Source organism: Pteropus alecto, unplaced genomic scaffold (genome assembly GCF_000325575.1).
Source record: "Pteropus alecto unplaced genomic scaffold, ASM32557v1 scaffold11, whole genome shotgun sequence".
In the NCBI taxonomy this organism is placed as follows: Eukaryota; Metazoa; Chordata; class Mammalia; order Chiroptera; family Pteropodidae; genus Pteropus; species Pteropus alecto.
In genome coordinates, this window is record NW_006431956.1 from 11,764,785 (window position 1) to 11,774,237 (window position 9,453).

At 42.2% G+C, this 9,453-nt stretch overlaps 1 pseudogene; it reads left to right on the forward strand.

The window, feature by feature from the left end:
- The first annotated feature begins 2,177 nt into the window (after positions 1 to 2,177).
- On the forward strand, positions 2,178 to 2,296 carry LOC112475693 (annotated as a pseudogene).
- Positions 2,297 to 9,453: the final 7,157 nt, after the last annotated feature.

A 9,453-nucleotide genomic window follows, 5' to 3' on the forward strand; every position in this document is an offset into this window, starting at 1 on the left:
CCACCCTCATCAGACAGAAAAAGTTCAGCACGAGGCCTTTCCCAGGCTCGTCATAATCCTTGAAGACCTGTCTGCATTGTCTCATTTCCTCACCGCTGGAAATAAATACCTTTGCTGATTAATTGGTCCACACTAGCTAACATGTGGGCACTAACGGGTTAATGTCTGTTTCTCTCTCTCACACTAGGCCTGAGGCTGACCTCCCCCCAGACCCTCCTGCACCAGCCCCGCCTTTGCTCAGCAATGGACATTCATCCCCCGATGCAGAAAGGAACCTCCTCCACTGAGTGCCTAAATTCTTGAGTTGGTGCCAAGAAACAGCCAGCTGGAGCAGAACCAGTTGAGATTAGAGTTTCACACATCCGCCAAGGACAGATTCTCCTGGCTGCCCTGGGAACTGGTGCTCACATAGCCTTGCCCAAGTAGAGTGAACACAGAGCAAGCCCTTGGGAGCTGGAAGCAAGAGAGTGACACTCAGGGGTCCCAGGGATCCTCGTTGTGACCCCAGCTGGGGACTGCCAGCAAGTCCCTGAGGAGCCAGGCTGTGCTGCCCAAGTCTGTGCAGAGGTGAGAGACGATGAGTAAAGGCAATGGACTAGAGCAGTTCCAGCTCCCAGACCTGGCTGGTGTGCCCGAGAACCACCTGGAAGCTTTTTAAAAGTAGATCCACTGTGCCCTGGCCCAGATCTACCAACTGTCCCGGAATCTGTGTTTTTAAAAAACACTGTCAGCGATTCCGACATCCATCCCAGTCTGGAAATAACTGCCCTACAGGCCGATCCACCTACACTCCCTCCCTACAACTTTTTTTCTCTATTGGAAGGGAATTTGGCTCATCAAGTTACACCAGTTGACTGTCAGCATCACAAAGTTTTTTTCTGTATTTCCCAGGATGACTTTAAGTCTGTGTTCCTCTGAGTCGCATGTGAGTGGACATCCTGAAGCCAGAATCTCCACCCGGTATTTGACATGAGTTTGACTTTTCCTCTATTATGTTTGGAGGTGAAAGGCAAGTGCGAAACTTCCTTTATTCAGTTGAAAAAATCTACCACCTTTCTGTCTTGGAGAGAAATTCCTGGTTCTCAGGAGTCGGGCGTGGTGGTGGGAAGCTGGGCACGTCCACGGCTGAGCAGGAGGGGAATGAGGTGGAAGCAAACTTTGTCGGGACTGGGCTCTGGGAGGATTATGTCCAATCGGAACCTGAAAAGTAAGCTCCTTACACGATGCCTGCAGGCTCTGCTTTCAAGCATGTTCCTGGGGAGGGACCTTTAAGGGCCTCTGGGGGTAGGTTTCTCAGCTTCCTGAGTGGTGGGCCCTGGCCCTTCCTGGAGCTGGGCCCTTGACTGATTCCAAGGGAGGGAGCCCTTGGGCTTAAGCTCCCGTCTGCAGATCTGAGGCTCCATCCCTCTCTGCAGCGAAGGCGTTGATCTGCCTTGGAGCAGCCATACCCAAGACCTCTTTCTTCAGGCAGCTGTGACTGCAGGTACCAGGCTGTGAACCCCTCCAGAGCTGGACCTCTCTGTCTGTTTCACTGTGTGCATCCCTGCTGCATCCCCTGCCCGATTCTAGTTTCTTCCTTGGCTTCTCTCACCCCCTCCCCTGTCCCTGAATCCTTGCCACAACTCCACCTGTTGCCTCTTGCTAGCTCTCTATGATCCTGGCCACCTGCCCTCAGAAATGTCGCTCTCCCCTGCCACCCGCATCTCCTGATACCGTACTCTGTCTGCTTCGTTTCCTACTGGTCCCTTCATCTGTCATTCTCCCCTCTTTTACCCCTCTCCTTGTTCTATATCTGAACGGGAGCATCTGATAATATGAATCATAAGTTGAAAGGGCCCGTGTAGAGGATTTTATATATAAATGACTCTGTTTTCTTTATTTAATATTACTACCATACAAAAATTAGTTGCCCTTTTAACCAATAATTTATCCTAAAACAATGCCCTTTTTTTTTAAAAACCACGCCCTTTTTAAAATGTTTTCATCTCCATAAGATTTCTTTTCCTTGATAATAATGGCAGTTGCTGCTTCTTTTATAGACCTAAAGAGTTAGGGAGTATTCATTTATAGGAATTCTCAACCTTCGCTATAATTACCAGGGTAGCTTTTAAGAAACACAATGACTGGCCTCCACCTGCGGATATTTCAGTTCAATTGGTCTAAAGTTGGGCTCTGAGGTCTACGGCCATGCTGCCCTGAACAAGCCCGATCCCATCTGATCACAGAAGCTATGCAGGGTTGGCCCTGGTTAGTACTTGGATGGGAGACCACCTAGGAAGACCATGTGCTATAGGCATAAAAAGTAAGGGATCGTAAACTGACAAGATCTTTGCAATCTGTGAGGTCAACCCAGGGTTGCCTCGCTTTAAATAAATAGATAGATAGATAGATAGATAAATAGAATTAAGTGGGGCTCTGCATCAATGTTTAAACATACTTCCCAGGAGATGCAAATATGCAGCCAGGCTTGAGGTTCACTGATTTATAGGAAAATCATTCACGAGAAATTTATATTTAAACAGTCAATTCATGGAAGTCTTGATTTGAAGCAGTGATTCCTTAACCACATTTCTTTTGAGGCAAAGCAAAAGATCTTAAAGCCTGCCCTACCACACCCATTCCCAATTACCAGTAAAAAAAAAAATAAAAAAACTCTGTAATAAAGTATGAAAGATAACAAACAGGTGATTTTCTGTTCAAAACCATGCTATATATACTTTAAGGTAACCCAGAAATTATACAGTTTGCTAGTGTTTTTAGTTACTGGAAAATAATAAGCCAAAAACACTTTCATGAAAATATGCACCGTGAACACTATCACCATCACCAATCCTCATTCAAATTTACAGGAATTCATTATTTAAAAGCATGACTAGGAGCCACTTGAAAACACAACCACATGTACTCAAGTGATATAAGGCATTCTTCCCCAGTTTGCAAAAATTCCTCCAGTGCCTACATAATACTTGTTTCACATTACCAACATTAGTGGCATGGCAGCCAACACCTTAGAACAGCGGTCCCCAACATTTTTGTCACCAGGGACTGGTTCTTCTATGAGAATCTAATGTCTGATGATCTGAGGTGGAGCTGAGGCGGTGATGCTAGCGCTGGGGACCGGCTGCAAATACAGATGAAGCTTTGCTCTCTAGCCCACTGCTCACCTCCTGCTGTGTGGCCCAGTTCCTCACAGGCCACGGATGGTACCAGTCTATGGCCCAGGGGTTGGGGACCCCTGCTTTAGAATACTGATGTGTCACCACTAAATGTTGATAATGAAACAGATTTAATATTAAACAAAATGACTCTTCATCATCCATTTAGTAGATTAGTGGCAAGTAGCTCTGTGAATTGAACATAAAAAATTTATAAAATCTTGCCTCATTTTGCCCCAAAGAACTCCTCCACCAAGGCGCATATTTTTAAATCTGTATCAGCCCATAAAGGAGAACATTCCTGTTCACGGATCACACTATGAGATCTCTAGGTTTTTCGGGATGGAATTTACTGCCTTTTGAGAAGGAAAACACGTTTTGTTTTGTTTTTTAAATGCACATTCAGAAAAATCTGACCTACTTGTTTACAAATACTCCCAAAGCAAACATTTGTTATTCTAATGAATTCATTCATTTGCTCACCTGATCTTTCAGACAAAAAAAAAGCGCCTTTAATAACTGAGAACGCGAACAAACCAAGTGAGAAAAAAAAAATCACTTTGAATTGGAAGTTTTCCAAAGGCAAATTTGGCATAGCCTGAATGACTTATCCAAGCCTTAGAAAACGATTTTTTCTCCAGAAAGGCAATTTCTGAAGATGGAGAAATAGAAAAAAAAAATCAGCCTAAAAAAATAGAAACAGTATAAACCAATATAAATTCAAATATCCAGAACAAGCAAGACCAGTAACATCTGAATATAAGAAAATCCAGAAAACCTTAGAAAATCCAGAGACTCTGAGCCCCTTTGCAAAGATGCCATAATGTTGAAGCTTAGCTGAAATGGAAAAATTAAAGCGTAATTTTTGTTCATTCTCATTCTCTAGATTTCCAGAAACAAAATACCCATGATTTCCTAGAAAAGTAAGAGCTTACAATTTGAGCATAATTGCTTTAATAAGTACAAAATATATCCTATAAATATAACATAAGACTTTAATTTTACAAGTTTAAAACTAAGATAAGAATTGTGATTTTTAAGTTTCTGGAGAGCAGAAAGTTATCTCAAGACCTTCCAATACCTGGCACAATACTTTTTATATTACGGTTATTATCAAAAACATATTGCTTCAACTGACGGATGGGCCTTAATGCTTGTGGAGCAGAGAAGATTCTAGGCATAAGCAGCCCCTCCAAGGAACCATCTTCTAGAAGTCTCCATAAGCACAACAGCATGGAAAGTAACCTGTCCCTTCTGTTAAATAAGGGACACTAGCAGTCAATTACCAGCACCTGTGCTGAATAGAGTTTTGCCTCAAAGCTCACAGAATAAGCAGGCCCTCACATTTTGGGGGACTCATCCCGACTACCACTTTCTAACAGAGGCTGCTGTGGGGCACCAACAGAACCCATGTCTGACAGGAATAAGCCTCCAGCGTTCCAGGTTTTTGCTCCTTTTGTAAGGTAACCAAGCCCCTACCCTCATCACAATTTCCCAAATGTCTTAGCTCAGGCTGCTATATAACAGGGAACAAAAAAAGGAAAATTGTAGTTCCAAAGATTTGATTGGAAGATGATCCCAGGAAATGAAAGCAAATGTGCAGAACCGCAATAGACAAGAGAGAATGATGTAGGGATGCAGCTCTACAAATATTAATCGCCATAATGGTCTTTAAAAATACATGTATTGTTATCTTAAACAAACAAAATCAGAAAGGTATCTCTGCCCCTAAGGTATAGAAAGAAATTGAACTGCCATGAATAAGCTTACAACACACATACGCTAGACGCAGAAAATCAAGAAATAACTAAGGCAACATTTCTCCAATGTAAAAAAGATTAATTTACTCACTTATCACTTAAAAAAATTCAGAGGAAATTTAATCTATTATGAGATCAGTTTCCCAGTGAAATTGGTAAAAATCTTCTTGCAGCTCACGAGAAGACAGAAACAAAAATTCCTCATGTCACTTTAAAAATCTAAACCTCGTGTTTTGTCAGCCAACATTCTTTGCCCAGAAGATGTACAGGTTTGGGGTTAAGCAAGACTCCCCATGAGAAGAATCAGGATAAGAGATTAGCAATGAGAAGTTTGGTATCAGGCAGGGGAATGTTCCAGAAAAAAAATGTCAGTTTCTAACTCCCTTCTCCACATATGCAGAAAGGACTGTACATTCATAACACAGCCACAGCCTTGAAAAATGTGAATTTAACCTAAACATACTTAGGATCGGCATTTAAAAGCTCACTCTAAAAAGATATGAGTGCTAATTCTGTACAAAATACAATATTGAAATGTTACTCCGTTTACTGTGATGTACACAAAATCAGCAGTATTTTGTTGTTGTTGTTTCTTTTATTTCTAAGATGCAGTCAGCTTGCGATATACTACATTATTTGGCCAGAAATTTAATTCTCATGCTTCTCCTCCTTTTCTCAAATCACATTATTGTCTTAAGCAGTCAAAACTAAGGCCTTAAGAATGTTCTGGGGTTTGCATTTCCTTGTGAATAACAGGCAGAAGTTCTTGGAATCATCTTAAGTGATGCGACTTGGTTTCAACCTGATGTTAATTCGAGGTTCTGTTCAAACGCCTGTCCGCTGGGATGCTGGGATCACACACCTGTGATTAATCTGCCTGAGTGCTGGGGCTGCAATTGTTTTCTCACGTGACTGCAGCTGAGACAGCAGTCTTTGTCAGTAACGTGTAACCCCTTGAGTGCCTGGACCAATGGATAATTACATGGAGAAGCCATAATGGGAGGTTAGGACCCTCCCCAGTGGTCAGCGAGATCTGGGTGAATGTGAAAAGTCAAAGAGGATGAAAGAACCGTCATCCTGAAGGGGAAAAATGGTCTCTCCTTCCTAGGCAAGCATTAGAACTCATTTACCTTCAGCAAAACCAGCATAATATTTTCTGAGTTCAGCTCTGTTGCGTAGTCCCTCCTCCTACAACCAAGATTTCTGATGAGATAAACTTCCTAGAGCCAATGATCAGTAGTTTTGCCAGAGCTCTTTCAATAGCACTTTCCTCGTGCACGCCTCAAATGGTCGCTGTTAAGATAAACTGAGGCATATTAAAAATTTTAAGAGTTTATTTGAACAAAAATCAGTTGGACTCAGACAGCACTAAACTGGAAGTGATTAAAAGTGCTCCTCTGACAGAAGCCGGGGAAAGACTTTTATAGAGAAAAGGCAGAAGCAAAGCAAGGATGTCATCTGATTGGCTATAGCTTAAAGCCCAGCTGGCTGTTTGTGATTGGTTGTCCTTGGGTTTCAATTCCATGACCCTGAGGCATTTACAGGCTTAGATTTTGGTTTGCTTACATAAGCCACCACAGCAGTCAACCTACCAACTTGTTTAATTAATTCAATATCACTAATACTGAGCAGTAGGAAAATAAAATAAATAGCATCTTGTGTGTAGTACTATTTAAAATGCTAATGTGCTGTCATTATAAGAATTAGTTAATAAACTATATTAACTGAGGGTGGATACCAGACAAAAAGTAGCCTCACTACAACAGAATTCAAGAGAAGTCATGACCATATTCATTAGAAAGGATTACCCCCATGACAACCTATTTTTTAACATATTCAAAGGGTCTTTAACCTAAAACATATTGAAGATAGCAAAAATGTCACCAGTACCAAGGATTTCCATAAACAGTGGATACAGAGTGTGGATATAAGCTACCCCACTCTAAAATCAACTCATAATGGATAAAAGATAGGCAAGTTCACCCTAAAAACGATAATTCTCAATTGTTTTGTATATTAGACTCAAGCGTCATGTTGGTTTAAAATTCAGATTCCCAGGTCCCATTCCCAGAGACACTCATTCAGCCCATCTCTCGTAATGAGATCCAGGAATTGGCATGTTGAACCAGCACGTGCACGCACGCACACTCACACACACAAACTCACACACACAAACCTTTTCTGATGCAAGTATTCAGAGGCTTACTCTTTCTGCCCTTGGGATTTGGGATGCCCAGATCCCAAGCTTGACCTATCCTGACTCATTCATAAGACTGTGGTGAGCCATAGAATCGTTAAAAAAAAGACATAGAATGTCAGAGGCAAATGTTGGCAGTGGCCCCTCAGCCTGGGCCAAGGGAGAGGGAGCCATGATCTAACCCAGCCATTCTCCCTGCCTCGGCAGGATGGCAGGTATTTTCCACTGTGGAGATGGACACGTCAGATCATCTTAGCTTGGCATCATAAAAACATCTGCATTATAAAACTAACTCCCCTCATTCCAATTTCTGTGGTCACTAAGCAACTTCCTCTTATAGAATTTTACTTCCCACATAGTCTGCCTTTGCTTTTGGCCAAAGGCTGCCAGTATCCAGTCTCCCTTGGCCCTTTTAGTAATATAAGTTGGCAGCCACTTTGGTTTCCTCATCGTTCTTTGAGTTTGGTTCATGTGACCCCACCCCTGAGAAACATTCCACTGTCCACAATTCACGGGTTGATAAATTAGGTTTCTGCACTTTTGAGGCTTACGAGCACATTCCCAGCTATAAAAAAAAAAATTTTCCTATGAAATAACAAATTCTCAGACCTCCTGGGAACACGCCTGGCAACGCACGACCTCACCAATAACCATTCCCTTCCTGTTGAGACCTCCTGGCCAAGGAGCTGTTGAGAGTGATCAAATCCACTTCAATCAAGGAGTCTCTGGGCCATTTACGAAAAACTATAATCAGAGGTTCTGATATTAGCATCCCAGTGCCTCTCACCAGAGCCAGACCAGACAGCCAGGGGAGAGAAGGATGAACGTCACGTTCCCACATCAGCTCTGCTGCTTATTCCAGGTAAGGTCACATTCTGAGGTTCCAGCTAGACATATCTTTTGGGGGGACATCCAGTATACCAAGTAGAAAGCTTCCCACCCACTGTCATGTCCCCTTCAGCTCGGCTCTTAACAAATGCTGACTGAGTAATCCAGGGTTTCTTGCTTAAATGGTGCTATGCAGTGACCAATGCTAGGAGGGGTAGCTAAGGTTTGCAAGCAGTCTGGCCAAAACACAGAACAAACCCCAAACTGGAAGTGCTTTTCTTTATGTTCTAAACATTGAAATTATTTTTCAGCCTCTCAGAATTAAAAGGCTGCTTCCCTGAGCTTTTACATTTGGCTATGGTGTCGAATCCCCACAGGGTTCACGGCCACCAACCTTTTTGTAACCAAGAGCTTCCATGTGCACTTAGGGCAGTAAAGACCTTGAGAGGAACAAGAGAGAAAACGCGGCATCAGACCGTGCTCGGGAATCCCGGTCTGTAAAGAGAACAATATGATGGGCAGGCAGGTGGCAAAGAGGACAACACAGCAGCATCAATAGATCGGATGTCAATCCGTGACTTGAGATTTCAGGGTCTGTCAATGCAAGCTGAGAGGTCGCCTATCACCCATTCAGACATCACATCGTCGCCTTATGGGATGCAGTCTTCCACACCAGGATGTTCTTTTCGTCCTATTTTGCTGTTATCACGCCATCAGGAGTAGAGAAACTGCTAGATCCCTACTTGCTGCTCACAGTTATTGGAAGTAGTAATGAAGAAGACAAACAGAATCGGCTTAATGTGATGTGACACTTCTAATTGAATTGTATTGCTTTTTTGCCCCCTCCTTTACCTTTTAGGGCCAGACACCTCGATATATATGCAGAGAGGGAAAGAACGGTATTGATCTCTATAGCCAATGAATTCACACCTTTTCCCATGTGTCGTGAAAGCTTTTGTATTATTAAATCACTATATTCCTCCCAGCCAAAGTAAAGTTTTTCTAACCATCCTTACATAGAGCTTTCTTCCTAAGAACCTTAATATTTACTCATATGTTTTATTCTCATGGCATCCTAAAGATGGAACAAATTATTATCATTCCTAGTTTCCAGACAGAAAAATAAAAACATGTACAGGATTTGGGGGAGGAGTGGTGATTAACCCATATAGAGAACATAAGTGACTCGTCCAAATATAATCAGTAAGAGAACCAGAACTCACAACTTGTTCTCTAAGCCAAACTAAAATGTCTGCCAAAATATCTGACACAGGAGAGTAAGTTAAATGACAGCACAACAAAGAAAGTGGACTAATCCAGGACATATTTATCAGATAGGACAAATGACCTGGTTTTATCAACAAATCAATGAAAGTAGGAAATGGGAGATGAGCACCGATATGTGGGGGGGACCACTTAAGAGATAAAAATCGAATGCAATGTGGGGACTTTGGATACTAATTTGAAAAAAATCAACTGTAAAAAATACGTTTTAAGAATAATCAGAAAAATC